General features: G+C 37.2%; 2 protein-coding genes across 3 annotated transcripts in view; one reads left to right on the top strand and one right to left on the bottom strand.

Annotated features, from left to right (window-relative positions):
• The window catches only part of LOC121506494 (collagen alpha-1(VIII) chain-like), a 131,170-nt gene that overhangs the window by 7,722 nt on the left and 102,263 nt on the right, over nucleotides 1-21,185 (top strand). For both annotated transcript variants that reach the window (XM_041782334.1, XM_041782333.1), the window contains exon 3: nucleotides 20,332-20,429. The gene's annotated coding sequence lies outside the window, so the exon portion shown is untranslated. The remainder of the gene's footprint in view (nucleotides 1-20,331; nucleotides 20,430-21,185) is intronic.
• filip1l (filamin A interacting protein 1-like) overlaps nucleotides 1-21,185 on the bottom strand; it is a 99,481-nt gene that overhangs the window by 59,130 nt on the left and 19,166 nt on the right. The gene's annotated exons all lie outside the window — the stretch shown is intronic.

Below are 21,185 nucleotides of genomic sequence, written 5' to 3'. Positions count from 1 at the left end.
TTTTTGATGCTTTTTTAAACTGTTTTTCACAATTTTTTCATCTTTTTTTGCCATATCTAAGCCCATTGTTGCTGCCATCCCATTTTTTCTACTCTTGACCCATTTCTGCCACTTTAAACCCACTGTTTCTGCCCATTTTGCCACATTTTTACTGCTTTTCACCATTTTTCCCTCCTTTTTGCCTCTCTTAGTCAATTGTTGCTGCCATCCCATTTTTTGCCACTTTTTAGCCACTTTAAATCATTTTTGCCTTTTTGCTGCTGTTATTGCATTTTTGTTTCTTTTAATTTAGTTTTTGCCACTTTTTTAATTCATTTTTGCCACACCGTAACCAATTTTTAACACTTTTTTCTGTCAGTTTTTCCAACATTACATCTACTGTTTCTTGCCACTTTTTAACCGCTATTCACCATTTTTTTCACCTTTTTTAAGTATTTGCCTTTCATAGCCTGTTTTTTTTTTTTTTTTGCTGATTTTATTCCATTTTTTCTTTTTAACCTATATTTTTCTTCTGTTTTGTCCCATTTTTGCCACTTTTATTGCATTTTTGCCACTCTCTAACCACCTTTCACTGCTTTTTTCCTGTCAATTCTCACTTTCCTCACCTTTTTTTCTCTCTACAACAAGCTGTGATTGGCTGTGGAATCAGCTGGCCGTCAGCTGATCACAGCTGGATGACTGAATATTGTGTCCTGCACACAAGGCTTCATTGCGTTTTGGTTTAAGCTTGGCTTTATTTCATTTTCAGAGTCAGTTCTCTCAACTTGAAGGTCAGGGGTTTGATTCCCTCATGTTGACGCCTCTCCAAAATAAAATGTGACTTTCACAGGCTGGACAATTAATGTAGGTTTGACACTATACATACTAAAAGCTTTGTTTATCAAGTTGACTGTCATTTAAGAAACTCTGAGTTAAAATGGATGACCTGTACAAGCACTAAAACTTGAAGATCCAGTTAAAAGCCTTGTGAAACACATTCCTGAGCCTAATGAAGGAAAAGATTATAGAACAATATTTACAGGTTGACTGCCACTACACCAGAGAGGAACATCTCACATTGCTGACATAGTCAGCCTAAACTGCACCTCAAAAACATTGTGTTCAAACTGCTGTAGTGTGTGTCCGTCCTCTGTGTGAGGCCCTCTGACAGTTTATGAGTAAGAAAGATGGCTGGCTGATTGCATTGTGCACACTCTCGGCAAGGCGCCACATGATTCAGAGCTGAGGTAATTCCCTGTAGTCTAAGACAGACTCCACATCGACTTAATAGAAGTGCTCCAAATGTGTGTTTGGTGGTTGAATTCTTGTTCAATATGTGGAGGATGCTGTTGAAGTGTAACCTTAGCCTGAGCATCATTAGAACAGTATGTAACTTGTCTAATAAGTTTACACACATGATTAATTCAGCTCTCAGTCTCTCCTGAACAGCTCCATCAACAAAGCCATGATGCAACAAACATGCACACAAAGCTGCAAGGTTGTGCAACAAATCCGGGGGTCGCAGACATGTAACGCAGCCCTGCTGGGATTCCTACATGTGCAAGTATCACGTATCTGCAAAATCTCCAAGATGGATCACAAATATATCACATAGTTCATAAAAAGGTTCACAGAGGGGACGGGAAAAAAGCTCTGCATTCAATCTGACGTATCTCCGAATCAGTCCCTTACTGCCGCCGTGGGAGACGAATAAATTAGTTTTTTTTATCTGTGTTATATCTCTGGCGAGGGATTTTTCTGAGCTGTGTTATTAGTTATTGGAAACTCGGAGAAGAGGCGGCCAAAAGCGGGCTGATTTGTTCTCATGTAGTCGTGTAAATAACTCGTCAAAACATAGTTAAATGGCTTAACGCCTTTCGTTTATTACCCAGATTCTGATTTTGCTCCTTAAGGATTTGATTCATGCAAATTTGGGCCAACAATTTTATTAATCATGAGCTTTTTGTATCAAGTTATATAAACAACGAAGCCGATGACCTTCAGTAGTTGTAAAGAAAACTAATTCAAAATCCCATCACTGTCAGTTCTACAGCATCACAGCCCAAATCCAAATAAACACAGGGTGTAAACTGACTTCAGAAGAGTAGCTGCCAAATGAAAACAGTAAAAAAAAACAGAAACAAAACAATGCTGTTTGGAAATTTCCTTTGGGCCTTCCTGTGCTCGAGAACGGCAAAAAAAAAAAAAAACGTCTCTTAAAGCGCCTGTGTGCTGTGTGGGCACATATTTCCTCCATGACAGCGTTGTGTTTCAGATCGAGGAAGGTGTGAAGAGAAAGTAGACTTAATTAGTCACCATCTGTTGCACAAGACCCCGGATCGCCCTGTCAGAGTCTGAGGGGACGTTTTTGGAAGATTAAATCAGGAAAAATTTAAAGTGATTTAAAAATTAATTGCTTGAAGCTCCTGGGAGCAAAAATTAGTTCATATTTGCATAAATGTCTCTTTCTAATTTTGGCTAATCTGATGCATATCAATATTTTTCAGAACACTTCCCTCTGTTTTTGTTCTAAGCCTCTGAGCATTTTTAGTTTCTCTGATTTATTTCCATAAAGTAGGACCTGATAAGTTTGAAAGCTCAGCCTCTTCTTTGATCAGGAATTCATTTTGACCAAATATGATGTCAAATATCAACACAAATTCCCCCAAATGTTAAAAAAAACTACCTAAAATTTCGCTGAAAATCTTTTAAAGTTTCCTTAACCTCTTCCTTCTACTACTGGAGGGTTTTTTTTTTTTTAATAGAAGATTGCCAGGACTGTCCATTCAAGTTAAAGTTGAAATAATGGAAGAATTTGGTATGAAATTTTTAAGAAATTTCATAGAAAATTTGGGATATGCTTGGACAACATTGGAAGTGCTATTACAGTGAATGGGGGGGGTTATGTTTGTCATGGTTGTGTTAATTTGGGACATCTATTTTTAATTATTTGGGAATTTTGTTTTAATATTTTGGGGAAAATTCTCTTCAGAATTTTGTAGGTATACACACAGAATTTTGGGAAATACATTTTTTAATTTTGGGAATTTGATTGGAATATTTCTAGAATTCAGTGGGATTTTCAGAGAATTTCTTTGTATGTTTAGGGAAATTTTCCATCATTTTTCATAGAATCATGAAATTTGTGCATACCCAGGATTGTTTTTAATATTCAGGAATTAAAGTGGAATTTTTCTAGACTTTTTTGGATTAAATTAAAAGCCATTCTTCATGATGAAGTTTCACTGAAACATTTGGGAGTTGTTTGAATAAATCTTGGGACATTTTTATGAGAAATTTAAAAAGAATTTTTTACTGAAATTTTAGGTAGTTTCTTTGTATCACATTAATTCCTGTTCAGAGACACTTGGTAGGTCCAAATTTTCCTAAATAAGTGGGAGAAACTCAAAAAGCATTTAAACAAAAGCTCAGGTCACTGGAGGTTAAAAGTACCCCAAAATGTCTTCAGATATTCCCCAAATGTTTCAGTGAATCTTTATCATGAAGCCTAAACTTCAATACAGATTCTAACAAAAAATTTGAGGTAAATTCCTGGAAAAGTTAATTAAATAAATTCCCCATAATCTGAAGACAAATTCCCAAAAATACATTTATACCCCATGATTCTATGAAAATGATGGAAAATTCTCCAAAATATCCTAACAAGTTCCCTGAAATTAACATAAAATTCTGGAAATCTCAAAGGACATCCCCGTTCCCGATTCCTGATCAAATTCCCCAAATCAAAAAATAGATTTCCAAAGTTTCATTCACAATACCTAAAAATATCACAGCAAATCCCCCCCACAAAAATTTAAATAAAATTCAGAAAAATTGCAAATACAGTTCATGAATTAACTAAAACCCCTGAAAATTTCCAAACAAACTTCCTCATACATCCAGGTGTGAAATGACCCAGACAAAAAAATTTGCTGTCAAGCTTGACCTTGGCTGCCAATTGACAAACGTTTCAACATGTGTCAAGCTCTTTTTTTATTACCCTTTATTAGTGGTTTCTTTGTTGTCATTGTTTTTATACGCAGAGTTTTTTAGGTGCACAAGCAAGACAGAGTTTTTTTTCCCACAAATATTATCTACCACTCTTTTGAAAGCCGTAAAAAAATGCCATTGAGCTTGAGCTTGACCTTGGCTGCTGATCGACAAACGTGTCAAGATGTGTCGAGCCTGCCTGGTTTTTTTATCTTTAATTAGCTGTTTTTTCTTTTGAATTACCAATCTTGTCGCAGCACAACAAAGGAATATTATCTGCCGCTCAAATATGGATGATACCTCAACAGGCAACCCAAGCATATTTGCAGCCGTCCAAGCATATTTGCTGACCAACATCAACCGTAAACATTTGCACATGCAGCTCACTTGCAATGGTTGTGCAGTCTGAAGTGATGGATTCCAAATTGCTTTATTGAAGTTACTCATTTTTATCCCCTACTTCATACCCTTAAAAGTCTCATGGGTCATTATATATTTGCGATTGTCAGCTTGACCCCGGGACGCTGGTTGTGTCAGACACTGTGATAGTACTTGGATAGTCATGTGAAAAACTTCAGCCCCAGACAAAGCTGCTGTTTTTAAATCGTGTGGCGTGGAAATGTGTTGAACTTTATCCAAGTGTAGAAAGGCTGTTATCAAGTTTGTACCTGTGCTCCTCACCCTGTCCTAATACATCATGATCTCCATCTGTTGAAGCACTTATTGACAGTAACAGCGTGAATGAGCGGCTGGTTGACATGTGTAAAACTGCCCAGAGATGACTTATCCATGCTTTGTCCTCTTACTAATCCCATCCAGTGAGAGTGAGGCGTTTCTGTCAGAACACTTTGAGTAAACTCCAGTCCTTTTTTTTTCATTTAGAGAGTGGGGATCAGTGCCAGAAGGTGATGTTATTATGATTAACAGGTGCTCAGATCTTATGCAAGGAACTTGGCCGCTTTGCCCGGTTTAGGCAATAAAGGCGACTCATTGAAAGGAATCATTCAAGCACACACTCAAAAATACACTCAGGAAGGATTAATGAATGTGCTTTTTTAGTTTGCAGACTCTGACTTTGGATTTCAGGTATGCATACATTTATATACGAATGTATAACACGTGTGTGGTCATGGTAGCGTTTCTAGAGAATCGGCAAGCGGACACATGTAAGGCCAAACCAAGAGCTGTTTTTCAGACGTGAGATCAATATTAAAGTCAGCATGGCAACATGATCACCAAAGTTCATCTATTTTGCAGATGTTGAGGAGGCATTTTTAGTTAAAACTGTCATTGATGCAGTTAATTTAGGGCTGATAGTGTTGGCAAAGTAACTATTATGCATTTAAGGAAAACCAAGGGGAGCAATCAGGAGAAGTTGGGGCGGGAGAGTGCTGAATGATGTGGTAAAGGAGCCACATGGTTGACTTAAACTATGTTATTTCAATTGGCTTTTTGATCCGTGATAAGTTATTTTTTCCATGGGTAGAGTTAATGCTGTCACCTGAAGGCCATAATGATATTATTTCAAAATAAAAGGTTTGTATCCAAACAGGAAATGATGCACATAAAGCATAAAAGAGTACAAAAATTCAAAATAAATGGAGCGCAGATGGCCTAGTGGTTTAAGGCGCGTCCCATATACACAGGCGGTCCATGGCCCTTTGTCGCTCTCCACTCTCTCGTCCTGTTTCCAACTCTATCCACTGCCCTCCTTTATCAATAAAGGCACAAAATGCCCTCAAAAATATTTTTTAAAAAATCCAAATAAAATCATATTTAAAAAAAAAACCTCTGGAAATGTAAAATTATTGATTTTGATACTTGTGATTAAAAATGCAACATATATCAATTAATTGATTTACTTTTAAAATTCAGGAAGTTATTGTGATTAAAATCTGAAAATCAGCAATAATAATAAATAATCCTATTTTACAATGGATTATAATTTAGTAAGTGATCATGATTGATTATTATGATTTGTTGAAGGCGTCCAGTAAATTTATTAATCACATCAACTAAAATCAAGCAAATAATCCTGATTAAGAACTTAAATTCAGCAATTTCTCACATCAGCATGTAACAATTTTTTCTCCAATAAGTTTTAACAATCTTTTAAAATTTTGCAAATTATCATGAGTAAAGAAGAAAATTGTGCAGTTAATCTCTATAAACTGTATTAAGCAAATTTAGATCTAGAATAAGGTCATTTATTACAATAAATCATAAAATGCAGTAAGGAATTATTAGTAAATACAATAATTGTGAAACTCAGTTGATGTCAGCAATCCAGGGTTCTTAGAGATCATTGAAAAGTCTTAAATAGTTTTAAATTGCACATGTGAAATTTAAGGCCTTAAAAAGTTAGATTTTTACCCGTGATAGGTCTTAAAGTTTAGACGGCACTTTCACAAAGGTGTGTTCTTATCCTATCTTCATTTTCTAGCCAAACGTATGCAATTTTAATCACCTTCCTCTGCAAGTTAGTGCATAAATAATCTCAAGAATTCAGGGAGTTTAGTCTAAATTTCCTGGTGGTAGACCCCCAGATTCCTCTTTGTTTTTATCTGGCTCACTGTGATTAAATAAACGGTACTGTTACAAACACTTGAATATATGGGCTACCAAGTTGCAACCCATCCTTATTTTAACCGCTTTTCCCCAACAAAAACAGCATTATTCTGCATTAAATATGCAAAAATCATCAAATTAGTGCATAAATGACCAAAAAGTTTCTCTGCTCTATACCATTTGATATTTTATAAACAGTGCATTAAATCCCTAAATTCAGCCCTGGTCTGCTGCAACAAGAAATCTCATTAAATAGTCTTAAATTAGATTTTTAAAAGTGCATAGCAATCAGTCATGGCAAACATGTGAAATTAGGCAATTAATTATAATGAACTATATTTTACAATTGTTCAATTCAGCTCAATTAGAAGTAAAAACTCAGAAATAAATCAAAATTAAGTGTTTAAATTTAGCAATTTAGCATGATAAACTGTTAATTTTCTGCAATTTTTCACAATCAATTGTAAGGATTTTATCATTTAAAAAATGTACCCATGTTTTAGAAGTTGACTATTTAAGTTGTTCAATTTATCACAATCAACCATCAAAAAAGACAACTCTTTACATTTAGCTATTTATCATGATTAACTACTAATTTTTCCAAATATTTCTCAACCAAAAAAAAAAGTATCCCAATTCAGCATTAAAAAGACTGGAATTAAATTGTGATTATAAAAAATATTGTTAAAGTCCCTGTAAAGTGATTTAAAAAAATAAGTATTTCAGAGTTTTATATGACAGGCCACTGTCTTGTGAACCGCCAGGCTAAATTTCAGTCATGAAAAACATCTCTAAGTTTATAAAAGTAAACCTCAAAATCATGAAAAATGAGGCAGTAAAATCTGCTCTAGGATGGTGTGGGCGTGTCTGTTGAGTGAGCAGAAGCCACGCCCCCTCATTAGAAACACAATCCTCTCCAATGTGAAAAAAAAACTGCCTATGATCAGAGCACAGCTGCCTGGCTCTTTGCCAGAGCAAAGGGACAGAAGAGGGGGTTCAATTTACTGTTTTCTGGCACAAATTTCTCTGTTATGATACTTTTAATGACCCATAGGCCATCACGGCTGGGAGATTTTGGAAATTTGCCTCACAATGAACAAGCAAACATATTCTAATGTATCTAGTGTTTTATTAAACATGGTTTGGATTTCACTTTACAGGGACTTTCAACAGCTTTAATGTAAATACGATCATTTTTGAAGTGTGTTCAAACTAGAGTCAGAAGTATACATGGGTAATTACTCATGTATACTAAGATAAGATTGTTTTCTTGCTTATGGTTTTACATTTTCACTTAGGAGACTTTTAGCAGCATGAATGCTTGTACAAATTTCATGATTGTTCAGATATTTCAGTCCAAACCCAACGCGGTGGACCGACACACCAACATTATCATCCCAGGAGACCCGCAGCTAGCATGGCTGAAAATTAGCATTATTAATAAAAACAGCTTTTTCATTCATTCATAAGTTTTTCCCTCCTTCCCTGAGCTCCTTCCATTACCTCGTGCTCTCATTAAGCAGAGAGGACAATGTCCGAAGCCAAATGCAAAGCTTTTACTGGAAACAGTTGGCAGTTTGGGCTCGTCTAGCCAGGACCACCAAGGCTTCCTCAGCTAGCTACCAGGTCAAAAGGCTCATTCATTCAAAGAGTTTTTTGAAGCAGTGAACTCACTGAGACAGCCAAGCAGCCACTCACTAAGTCAAAAACGCTCATAAAGTCCGTCTATAATGGCCATCGAGTATTTTTATCACACAGCTGAACACTTAAAGCCATTAAGTGAATTATTTTGAGGCCTTTTCTTTGACTTCTGGGACTAACAATCTAACCTAGAGCCACACCCCCTTAAATTTTCTAAATGTGTTAAATCTTTGTGAGTATACCTTCAACCACATGCTGCCCAAAAAGAGTGTTTTAGAGATGACTTCACTTTTCATGTGAGCTGGAAATGAAGCAGAGGCCAGGCCGTTAAAGTCAGAAAGGTGAGAGGTGAGGAAGCAGGTGTGCTACAAAAAACACACACCTTTAACACACAGTGTGTGCATGGAAACAGCCGCGCTCACAGTATGCACGCATGCACACACCCTCACAAATTACAGAGTAAATTCCTGCTGTCTGACATCATGAGGCTGTCAATATGATTGAGGGGAAGAGACACGCAGATCAAAAGAGAGCGGCGAAAGGGAAGAGAGGGAGGGGGAAGATGGAGGATGTGGAGGTAGTATGGAGCCTACTGTACACAACATGTACGCTAAATCACCACCTAGAGTAATTACAAGACATCTTAAACATTTTTGAGCCTTTTCATGATCTAGATTGTTTAGTCTCAGTGGATTTAAAGACATCTTTTACTTTATTCCAATGACACTGTAACATTTAGGATTTTATTCCTGCAGTAATGCCCTGTTCTTTCTCACTGTTAAGCAGCATTCAAAAGGAAACAATGTATACTTTCTCTTTACATTTCTTTTGCAACAGGCAGCATGCTTTGACTTTAATTCAAAAGTAATTAATCCATAGTAACATGAATCTGAATATGAGGGTGCAACAAGCTTTATGCTATAAAGGAGGAGGCTGGGATGGAGGAGGTTAAGCTTTGCCAGCAGCAGCAGCAGTGTGGTGCATTAGAATTAATACAAGCAGGGAGTAATGAGAAGTATTTAAATACACCGCCATGTTGAGAGAGGGCTCCTTTTCATCACTGTTTCTACGCATTTTTGCCCCTTTTTAACCGCTTTTCATCATTTCCACCTTTTTTCACTTCATGCCTTTCGTAGCCCATTTTTGCTGCTGTTATTCCATTTTTAGCTCTTTTAACCTATATTTGCCACTTTCTGACTGCTTTTCACAATTTGTCCCTCCTTTTTGTCCCATTTTTGCCACTTTTTTTTTCTTTCTTTTTTTTTTTTTTTTACAGCTTTTCACCATTTTTCCCTACTTTTTGGCTCTTTGTTACCTCTCCCTAGCCCATCCTTGCTGCTGTCCCATTTTTTTTTACACTTTTCAGTTTTTGCCACTCTTTAACAACTTTTCATCATGTTTGAACTTTTTCCCTTTTTGCTGCATTTATTGCTTTTTTTTTCTTTAAACCTATTTTTTGGCACTTTTTAACCCATTTTTGTCAAACTGTAACCAGTTTTCAACACTTTTTCCTGTTAGCTTTTGTCACTTCAAACCCACTGATTCTGCCAATTTTTGCCACTTTTTAACTGCTTTTCCCCATTTTTCCCTCTTACCGCATCTTTTCTTTTACCTCTCTTAACCTACTTTTTTTGGCGTCCCATTTTTTTTAACTCTTTACCCATTTTTTTAACCACTTTTTAACCATTTTTCATAAATTTTCCACTTTTTGCCGTTTTGTGTTATTGCATTTTTTCTTTTTGCCTCTTTTTTCACTCTTTTAGCCGTTTTTAGCCACACTGTATCCGCTTTTTAGCACCTTTTTTCTGTCAGTTTATGCCAATTTAAACACACTGATTCTTCCCACTTTTTAACTGCTTTTCATCATTTTTCCTCCACCCCTTTTTTTTTAATTTACTTTTTGCCTTATGTAGCCTGTTTTTGCTGCTATTGAAAGCTGGCTGTTGCTGGAAGGTGGTAATGAAGATCAGCTGGCTGTCAGCCCAAAACTGTCTCCATAAATTGTTATTGCAATCGCAATTTCTAGTGCCATCCAGTTTTTTTTCCAAACAGTTTTGGCTGTACTGAATGAATATAGCTTAAATTTGTCAGAGGACATTCTTTTGTTAAAATTTCTTAGAATTGTCATCTTAGTTCCTTAAATTGGCCAAAAATGGCTAAGCTACACAAAAACCAACACATTTCTTAAGGACAAAAAATGTCCCATTAAAAAAACATTAAAAATGACATTTTTGACCCCACATTTATCTTGACATAAAGCACTGCATTCCTTTATGTTAAGGTTAATTTTTGACTATTAGCTTTCAATTAATAATTTCTATACTTGTCCACCAGATGGCGCTACCTTTTCCCATTCAAAGCATGCCACAAAATTTCACACTTTTTACTATTTTCTGCAAGGCTTCCTTGCAACTAAAATGATAAGTGTGTGACATGTTGATGTTGATAATGGTGTGTGTTAAAAAAGGTGTGTTTTTTTATATGAGTTTTTTTATTATTATTATTATTATTAAAAACAGTGGAGTTGTGGCCTTTCAGGGGTTACATTCCCCTGAATATAACAGGCTATAGTGGCTGTTTATTTCATTACAGCTTCAGGGGCCATCTTCTTCTGTCAGTCTTTCTTGGTCTGTTTGCACCCATGTAAATGGATCACACGGAGCATAGTGAAGGTGTAGCAAATCAGCTTTAAGGTCCTATTTTCATCCCAGCGTGTGTCGGCCCACAGAAGAACTGTAAATTCATGCATCAGTATATCAGACTTAACCGCACAGTAGAAGGTGAGCGGCAGAGAAAACCTTCTGATGTGTGTAAAATCCGATCAGATGTCGCTCGTTTTCTTTCCTGTAGGTCAGGTGTGATGAATGTGAGGTCACAGCCACCTGCTGCTCCGTGTAATCAAATATCCGCTTTGTTTTGATCGTTTCACGGCCAGGCTGCTCTTACATCCGTTGAGGGCTAATGCATCCTCTACACTGGTTTCTGTATATGCTGTTCTTTGCAGTAAGTGTGCACATGTGCTTTGGAAATGCATTCATTAATCATGAAATCAATTATGCATCCATTAAGATGTGCACATTCCTAGTGGATAATGTCATTCCAACTTTGCTCTGATTCATGCACATCATTATTCAGAACCATATGCATGTGTTTGCATGTTTGCATGTATGCAAGGCCACGCACTGAGACAAGAAGTAAAAACTGAAGTCAGTGATTGTTATGCTGCAGGATTTGACAGGTAGAGGAGGCTAGAAAGCCTTTAATGTAAAATCACCACATGTTCTCTTTGCATAAGTGGGAAGTTTATTGGACAGAGTAGACTTAAGAACATTTTTGTCCTCATATTTTTGCATTAGTTTGTCCCAATAAGATACTGTAGCCACTAATGAATTAAGACACTAATCCTCTTTTAGCTTTTAGAGCAAAGAAATAGAACAGGTAAGACATAAGTATAGATGCTGCACACAGTTAACCCAGTCACAGCTGTATTTGGAGTTTCACACATATGAGCCTTGGATGTTAACTTTAGGATTGTACCTGTTTGTGCCAGTATCTCTTTTTCTAAACAGAGCTATAAAGACTAAGATTTATCACACAGGTATATGAAGATACAACACAAATGTAAACAATTGTTACCACTCTTCACCATTTTCCAACCATTTTTGTAACCCATGTATGCTACTCTTAACCCATTTCTCCCCCTAGAAGTTTTTTGCAATTATTTAGCTATTTTTCAACCCATGACACTTTCTAACCCCTTGTCACCTCTGCTTCTGGTCATCTTTTTTCCACTTTTAGCCCATTTTTGCCCCTTGTTAACCCATTTTGCCGTTTTTTAACCAATTTTTGCCGCTTTTTAACCAATTTTTGCCACCTTTTGCACATTTATGCTGCTCTAACCCATTTTGTCAACTTTTAACTCCTTTTTGTCCCATTTTTGCCTCTTCATCTCATCTTTGCCCCTTTTTAACCAATTTTTGCCCCTTTTTAACTGCTTTTCACCATTTTCCAACCATTTGTGTAACCCGTTTGACACTATTAACCCATTGTTGCCTGGGTTATTTTTACCCCAACTTTTCAGCTAATTTTGAACCCATGATACTTTTCAACCACTTTTCACCTCTCTTTGCACTCATTTGACCACTTTCTTCCTTTTTTAGCCCAATTCCTTTCACATTTTAACCCCATCTTGCCACTTTTTAACCCTTTTTTGCCACTTTTGTCCATTTTTGCCTCTCTAATCCATTTTTGCCACTTTCAACTATTTCTGACACTTTTTAACTGCTTTTCACTATTTTACGACTATTTGGGTAGCCCTTTTTTGCCACTTTTAGCCAATTTTTACACAAATATTTGGAATATTTTAATTATTTTCAGACTTATGACACTTTCAAACACTTTTTAGCCCTCTTTCACCTCTGTTTCTGTCATTATTTTACAATTTTTTTTACCACCCAATGCCAATTTCTTTGCATTTTTAACCCTTTTTGTCACAATTTTGCCCTTTTTTTTTCTTGAACCTGGGTTTTGCCACTTTTCCACAATTTTTTTCCACTTTTAACCCATTTGTGCCACTTTTTAAACACACTTTACCATTTACCAATCATTATTGGAATCCGGGAACATCACGTTAAACCAATTTTTTTTAATTAGGTTGTTTTTTAAGTCATGACACTTTCTGACCACTCTTCACCTTTGTTTCCACCCATCTCTGCTACTTTTAACCCCCTTTTTCCCCATTTTTGCCTCTTTAACCCATATTTGGCACTTCTGACTAATTTTTGCTACTTTTTAACTGCTTTTCACCATTTTCTAACTATTTTTGTAACCCATTCATGCCTCTTTTAACCTAGTTTTGTCAATTTTTTTGCAATTGATTATTTTTCTCATGACACCTCTAAACCACATTTTAACCACTTTTTACCCCTGTTTACGCCAATTATTACCACTTTCTTCCGCTTTTCTTGACACCTTTTTACCCATGTTTGCTTTTTTAACCTATGTTTGCCACTTTCAACTATTTTTGTTTTCCCATTTTTGCTACTTTTTAACTGCTTTTCACAATTTTCTGACTTATATATGCTACTAAATTTACAACTGACTGTGACTTTGCTGACCTCCATGGGCCTCCAGTTTGGCTGAGCCCCAGAAAGCTCTCCCCTTTATCCCCCTTGTGGGTGGCCTTGCTTACAGGTAACGATAAGTATAGTTTGGGCAAATATTTGCAAAGACAGGAGAGTGTTTGGGCTTTAAAGAACATGTTTCTTGCAGACTTATAAAGTAAAAGTTCTCATGTTTCTTCTCAAAGTGTTGCTAAACTGTGTTAAATGCTTCAGTAACACTAACAGCCCCCTTAAATTCAATCGTCAGAGAGTAAAGAGTAGCATGCTGAGCTGGAAGGGGTTACCAACATGCAGCCAAGAAAGAAAGAGGACCAAAGTGTTTACAAACAGTACACTGGTTGCTGTAGCAACAGGTAGCGATCAGCACTTTGGCCTAGAGGTCGGATGAGGTGCCATAAAAGTGTCGAGGATGCTTCCTGCGATCATTAGTGAGCTGGACTGTAAAAGAAAGGCAACAGGAGAGGTGGTTTGGGAATTCCTCTGTGCTGAAGTCGTGCTGAACTCCTCTGAGGACAAAAGAAAGAGCCTTAAAGCATGACAGGGAGTCAGAGCTGCTAAAATGCTCATCACTGCTGCTTACTTTTTTGCATAAAGGCCGTCTGTCTGCTTCATGATGCAATCCTGGGTAATCTCTGGACATTTCTGCCTGCATGCATGTCAAACAGACAGGCGTCATATTCAGAATGAGTTTAGTTCCACTGTGCATTTGTAAATCTGATTATGTGGAATAAACTGTTTGAGCTGAAGCAGATGACGAGCATGCAGCTGGAGACAGAGCTGTGACAATAAATACCAATGGAGGACAAACATTTAGCTGGGAGTTAAGGGAATATTTGGATTCACAAAGAGCAGTAAAAGAGGAATGTGTTTGGCACCAGGGGGCGCCATATTGCCAATAAAGTTAGAGGCTTCAAACTATGAAGTCAGGGTTAGTCTGCTAATAAAACAACACTAATATAGACTTTACATGTAAGGTGGGAGCTGTAAAGAAAATTAAACATCCTCTGGACGAGTTTCTGCATTAAATCCTAACATTCCCTGATCCAGGACAGTCGAGAGAATCTGTTTATGATCTTTCAGCTCATCCAGGTAGCAGACAGTGAGGACGGTGGAGATGGTTTTCCTACTGGGAACACAGGAGAAAGCACAGAGCCTGGATTATGACTCAGTCTTCCTCTGCCAGCTTTACATTTGAAGAGATTTCAGTCTGGGAGGAAGGCCAAGTCTGACGTTCAGCTCTGAAACGTGGCCAAGCACACACGCAATTAGTCTTACTTACTGTCCTGGATGTGTTAATGCACACACTCACTGGGATTTTGCTTTAGAGCAGCACTGTAGCCCTGAGTATTATTCTCATGATCTCATTCAGACTATGACAGCCATTTTTCTAAGACATCATGCTCGGTGAAGAAAGCTCAACTGTTGTGTGAATACTGTATCCGTAAGTTAATGAGCGACTTCCAAGGGTTAGGGGTTTGAAAACAATAAAAACACATCATCAGGATGAGTTCAAGTGTAACTTCAAGAAAAACTAATTAGGATTTTGGCAGGAAACTTCCATGAACACAGTTATTCAGAGAAGAAACGTTCATTTTCTAGGAATTAATCAGTATCAGCAAAAAACATGATTTGGGCATCCTTAAGGGCAGAGCTAGTGGACAGGCCCTCCCCGATCGTGGCTTATTGATGATCTCATTTCATGTGTGTTGGATCAGTAGCATTGGTGTAAGCATTTAACCAACTGTGGCCACTTTTTAACCACTTTTCACCATTTTCCAACAATTTTTGCATTTAAACCACTTTTAACAAATTTTTGCCACATTTTTTGTAATTATAAAAATCAAATCGTTCCACTCATGACACTTAAATCACTTTTTAGCCCCTTTTCGCCTCTGTCACCACCAATTTCTGCTGCTTTTTAACCCCCTTCTTGCCATTTTCTGCCCATTTTTTCATCATGAACCTATTTTGCCACTTTTGAACTGCTTTTCACCATTATACAATCATTTATACATTTCTGTAACCCATTTATGCCATTTTTAAACCCATTTTTGCCTTATTTTTTGCAATTATTTCATTATCTTTCCACTCGTGACACTTTATAACAACTTTTGACTTCTGTTTACCTTAATTTCCACTCATTTTAGAAACTTTTTCCTACTTTTATTCCATTTTTGCCACCTTCTACCCCATTTCTGCCATTTTTTTACAGGTTTTAATTATATCCAACCACTTTGGACCTCTAGCTGCTCATTTTTGCCCCTTTATCCCACTTTTAGCCCATTTTTGCTACTTTTACCTCATTCTTGCCACTTTTGAACTGCTTTTCACCATTATTCAAACTTTTATGAATTTTTTACCCATTAATGCTACTTTTAAACCCATTTTGCCAGATATTTTGCAATTATTTCATCATCTTTCCACTCATGACACTTTTAACCACTTCTGACCTCTGTTTCCACACATTTTCACCACTTTAAGCCCATTTTTGCAACATTTTCACCCCTTTTGAAAAAATTTTTGGTCCATTTTGGCCGATTTTTACCTTTTTTGCCAATTTGTAACTGCTTTTCAACAGCTTTTCCCCATTTTCAAACCGTTTCCCAAACATTTTGTAACCCATTTATACCTCTTTTAACCCATTTTTGTAAAGTTTTGCAATTATTTAACAATGAAGTCCAAAATGGTTTAGTCAGTGTGCCCATCCTCATTGTTATCATTACCAAATAAGGTCATTTTGTTTTAAGAATACAGGTTTACATTTTGTACCACAGCATAAATAAATAAAATAGCTTCTTGTTGCTTTTGTAGGAGTGGTTATTACTCAGGTTAAATATTTAATATGGTTAAGCTTTAACTTTTTAATGGACCATGATTTTGCTGACCTCCATAGACCCCCAGTTTGGCTTGGCCCCAGAAAACTCTCCCCTTTATCTCTGCTTATGGGCGGCCTTGCTTCAGGGTCAGTCAGTAACAGTCAGTATGTTTTGGGCAAATATTTATTATTTTTTCAGGCTTTTAAGAACATTTCTTCCCACAGAGGAATAAAGCAAAATTTCTCACGTTACCTCTCAAAGTGTTAATAAATAGTAAAATAAACTGTTAAATGCATCACTAACGCTCACAGGCCCCTAAGGTCACATTACTTTTTGTAATTTTCGGTCTCTACAACCTGGAACATAAGTTTGACATCATGATGGCGTTAAAGCTCCCTCTAAGCATGGCATCATAAAAAGGCCTCAGTGACCTCTCAGCCAGAGCTGACATCCTCATTGTAACTCTGTTATGATCCAGCAGAACATGACATCCATACATTGAGCCTTATTCTCTCCCTGTAAACCTCTAAACTCACATCTAAGTATAGCCAGGCCTCATGTTAGTCTGAATACATGCCTCTGACATGCAGAATAGAGTTAATATGATGTATTGGCTTTCATCCGCTGGCAGGTGCTCCACACTCGGTGTCATCAGACTGTAACTTTGTCTGTTTCGGAGCAGGTGATTATGAGAAAGAGAAGCTGGAGGGCTGATAGGGTTTGAGTTGGCCTGGAGCTGCTGGATGGTTTTAATGTTGTACATTTAACACAGTAGGGTCAGCCAGTTCAGCAGCTGCCGTGTCTCAGACTGGCATGACTTTGCAGTGTTACTTACAATAAAGCTGCGCTGACTAGTGTTTTTATTCACAATACAATGAAATTGTTGAGATGTAAAGCACATTCAAGTGTGATTTCTTGTCCTCTATGAGGCCTTTGAGGCTGGGCAGTCTCTGCCAGTCCTGACCTGAGTACTGAGCTGATAAACTGGTCTAAAGTTGAGTCTAATTTCAACACCATCATGCATTGTTTAACATGAGGGAGATATGACGGCTGATAGCTGCACCCAGTTAGCTGGATGAGTTTCTGTCTCGTGGGTCATTTTGGTCTTAATACAGGAAATATCTGCAGACCTCCAGCAGACAGGATTACCTCTGTATCGTTTTTGTGCCATACATAAGAGACAACTGAACCAGATAGATGAGACTTCAACCTCCACCTGTTCAGAGAAACTTTAAAGACATTTGCAAAGTTCCAATCCTGATTTAACTCCTACAGTCAGGTCATGCCCAACCATCAGATCATGCAGTATGAGCACATAAATCACAAGCATTATCCATGCATCATAAACTATCTACACAGCACAGTGAGTGGACATTCCTGTTACACAATCATACAGTACACACCTGACCTTCTTTAGCAGCTTTTTTCAGCTTTACCACCCCTAATTTTTGCCACTTTTCACCCATTTTTGACACCTTTGACCCCATTTTGACTTTTTTTTTTCAATTTTTACCCTTTTTTCACCCATCTCTACTACTGTTTTGTACCACATTTTGTCCATATTTGCAGATTTTTTTTTTGCCTTTTTTTTAATTGCCATTTTTGCCCCTTTTTTGCCAATTTCTGCAACATCTTTCTGCAACTTTTAGCCTCTTTTATCTGCCTTTTGCCATTTTGGCCACTATTTGTCTTTTCTTTGCCACTTATTGAGTCTTTTTTGACACTTTTCTCATGTTTTGGCCCTTTTTCACCCATTTCTTTTTAACTTTTTAAAGCCACTTTTTGCCAGTATCTGTAACATCTCTTTGCAACTTTTGCCTGCCATAGCTGCTTCTTGATACTATTGTCCATTTTTGCTGCATTTAACCAATTTTTACCATTTCACCATTTTTTCCTACTTTATGCCATTTGGCCATTTCTGCACCTTTTGACAATTATTGCAACTATTTAGCCATTTTGCCACTTTTTAACAATTTTTCACCGTTTTCTGCAACTTTTGACAATTTTTTTCCCTTTCCCCCTATTCCTGCCACTTTTTGACCACTTTTTGCCTATATTTGCATTTTTTTTTCCACAATTTTTTGTTTTGTTTGGGGTTTTTTTGCCCCTTTTTACGCATTTCTATCTGCAACTTTTCGTTTCCTTTGTCTGCTTTTTTTACTTTTTGCAAATTTTTTCCATTTGTAAAGCTTTTTACCACTTTTATCCTGTTTTTGCTCCTTTTTACCCATTTCTCTCACTTTTAAAAGACACTTTTTTCCCTTTTCTGCAACATCTTTTTGCAACTTTTGCCCACCATACCTGCTTCTTGATACTTTTTGTCTATTTTTTGACTGTTTTTGCTGCATTTAACCAATTTTTGCTGCTTTTGACCATTTTTCTACTTTATGCCTACTTTTTTGACACTTTTTGTCTTTTTTTGCAACTTTTCTCCTATTTTCTTTACTGTGGGTGCATTTTTGCCATTTCTGCACCTTTTGACAATTACTGCATTTATTTACCCATTTTGCCACTTTTTTTTTAAACAATTTGTGAACTGTTTTTTGCAACTTTTTGTCCATTTTTTGCCTTTCCCCCCGATTTCTGCCACTTTTTTGCCTATATTTGCATTTTATGCATTTTTGCCCCTTTTTGCGTATTTCTTTCTGCAACTTTTGGCCTCCTATATCTGCCTTTTGCCACTTCTTGTTACTTTTGCCAGCTCTCTTTTTTTTTTGTAGTTCTTTTTTGCCACTTTTATCCTGTTTTTGCCCTTTTTCTTCCATTTCTGGGACTTTTTAAAACCACTGTTTTCTCATATTTGGACATGTTTGCCCATATCGTGCTATTTTTTGTTAATTTTATTTCTACTTTTTGCCCATTCTTTGACTTTAAGCAGCTTAAGCTAGCTTGCCCTGGACCACAGCAGGTGTAGAGCAACTTAACTCCTGTATCATTTGCAACTCCTTAAAAAATGTCATTTTCCATTGCTCAAAATATGTACTTTTTTCCAAAACAACTGCTTGGAAAAGAAATGGAACAGCAAAACTGTACCTCCCACACTTCTAAAATCATGACTCTGCAGTCCCAGTCTGATAAAACACATTTGCCTCCTCTGCAGGTGCAGCTAGAGCTGCTTAATCTGCTCTCTGTGTGACTGAATTTGTTCACACATGCCACCATCCCATTTATCACACTGATAGGAAGCACATATTTCAACACATATTTACAAGTCATCTATCTGTCTGATTTTCCCCTTGTATGCAACACTAAAACCCACAGATCTCCTTACATATTTTAAAATGGGATCCTCTGTTCCTCCTGCCTTCTATAGGCCCCTATGTGCCCAGAATGACAGAGCACATCAGACAGATCCGATAGTCTGAAGGTGTGAATATCTGAAATGCTCTGTCAGCGCGTGGGCCACCAAGAAGGAATACAAATCACCTCCGAGCCCCAGGATCCTGACATCCTGATACCTCTCACTTCATCTTGAACAAGCCCAAGCAGAGAAATCATCAAGACAAAAATGGATCAAAATAACGTTTAGTTTGATCGCACAGAGGCAGCACTTTTTACCAGAGCTATGGGTTTTATTTTGTTTGTCATTTTTATACAGTAGTAATACTTGTTTGTCATCATTTTTAGACTGTATTTGGTTGAATTTGACCATTTTGATGTGGCTTTTGGGGGCAAATAAAACTCTTACGCTGTGGATGCAAGTCAAAACATTCAGATTGTACCTTTTATGAGTCAAGTGTCTTTATTTTTTATTTCTTTCCATGCAAAGTCCAGCTCTTTGGGGTGTTTTTCAGCCCACACTGTCCATTAAAACTACAAATTTTGACAAATACACCACCTTTATATCAAATACTGCTCAAAAGATGCACTGGTTTTCTTTTTAACTTTGTCCAACCAGCAGAGGGCAGTGCTTTAATATTTTTCGGAGGGGCTGTTTTGAACTTCAGGATCATACAGTTTCATAAGAATTTACCCCAAGTCAGTAAAAGTAATTATATTTGCTGTAATGGGGCTACCTTTGATGCAGCATGGTCAGAAATTGTTTAAAATAAGGGTGAATATGTTTTGTGTTTGATGCTGCAATATTGGATTAAAGAAAGCAAACAAAAAGGTAAAAAGTGCCATAATAGAGGCCTGATCTTGGTTTATGTTGTGTTTTTATGATGTTTTAACTCCGTGGTTTTGTCTCTGTCTTCCACTCTGTCTTGTTGTAGTTTAATGGATAATTGGATGAGTGCATGCAGACAGACTGCGTCATCAAACACCTCAGATGACAGTCAGACTGAAGAGCTTCTCCGCTGATAGAGAACAGGTGAGTTTAAGTTAGATTATCAAAGTGTTTACTTGGGAACCAAACCCAGATACAATCCTCTCCATTCCAGGAAGAAAACCCCCAAACATAACACGTTCTTAAGATTTGATACTGAGGGGATTAGAAAGTCAGAAGGTTCATCATCTGTTCAGCAGGCTGCCACTGCGTCTGCAGCGATGCCATCAACAGTAAACACTATAGCATCCATGTTGGAATAATAGCTATCAGCTTACAAGTTGTCTGACAGGTGAAGGATCTGTCAGGTAGAAAACAAACCCATCAAAAACAAAAGCGTCAACCTGCACTCACTCATTCATTAGCTGAGGCATTCCCAGTCTGTCCATCCATCTGTGCAAAGGCAGAGGATTGACAACAGAGGATTACAGGGTCACAACATCCATCAGCTGCTCCACATGCTGCCACTTTATGCTCAGGCAGCCTCTGACTCTGGCTGATATAATGGACATTCTGACTGATTTATAGTCTAAAGAATCTCATCTGATTGACAGGACAGTCTCTCCATGTAGATCTTAAACTATTAATGGAAATACATGTGTGTACAGTAGAATGTGCATCATGGATTGGTAGGTAGCACAAGTGTTAGTCATTTAACACCATCAAAAATACCTTATTTTGAAAGTAAAATGAAGCTGGTGGGCTTCCTGTTGGCATTTGGGCAAGGTTCTAGAGGCTTTTTTGTAGTTCTTGAGATGACCCATATGCAGACCAGCAATCATAAGCCTAGGCCCAAAGGTG

The sequence above is a fragment of the Cheilinus undulatus genome, linkage group 24 (genome assembly GCF_018320785.1).
Source record: "Cheilinus undulatus linkage group 24, ASM1832078v1, whole genome shotgun sequence".
NCBI lineage: Eukaryota > Metazoa > Chordata > Actinopteri > Labriformes > Labridae > Cheilinus > Cheilinus undulatus.
The sequence above is the reverse complement of the archived record's forward strand: the minus strand, read 5'-3'. Positions and strand labels throughout refer to the sequence as shown.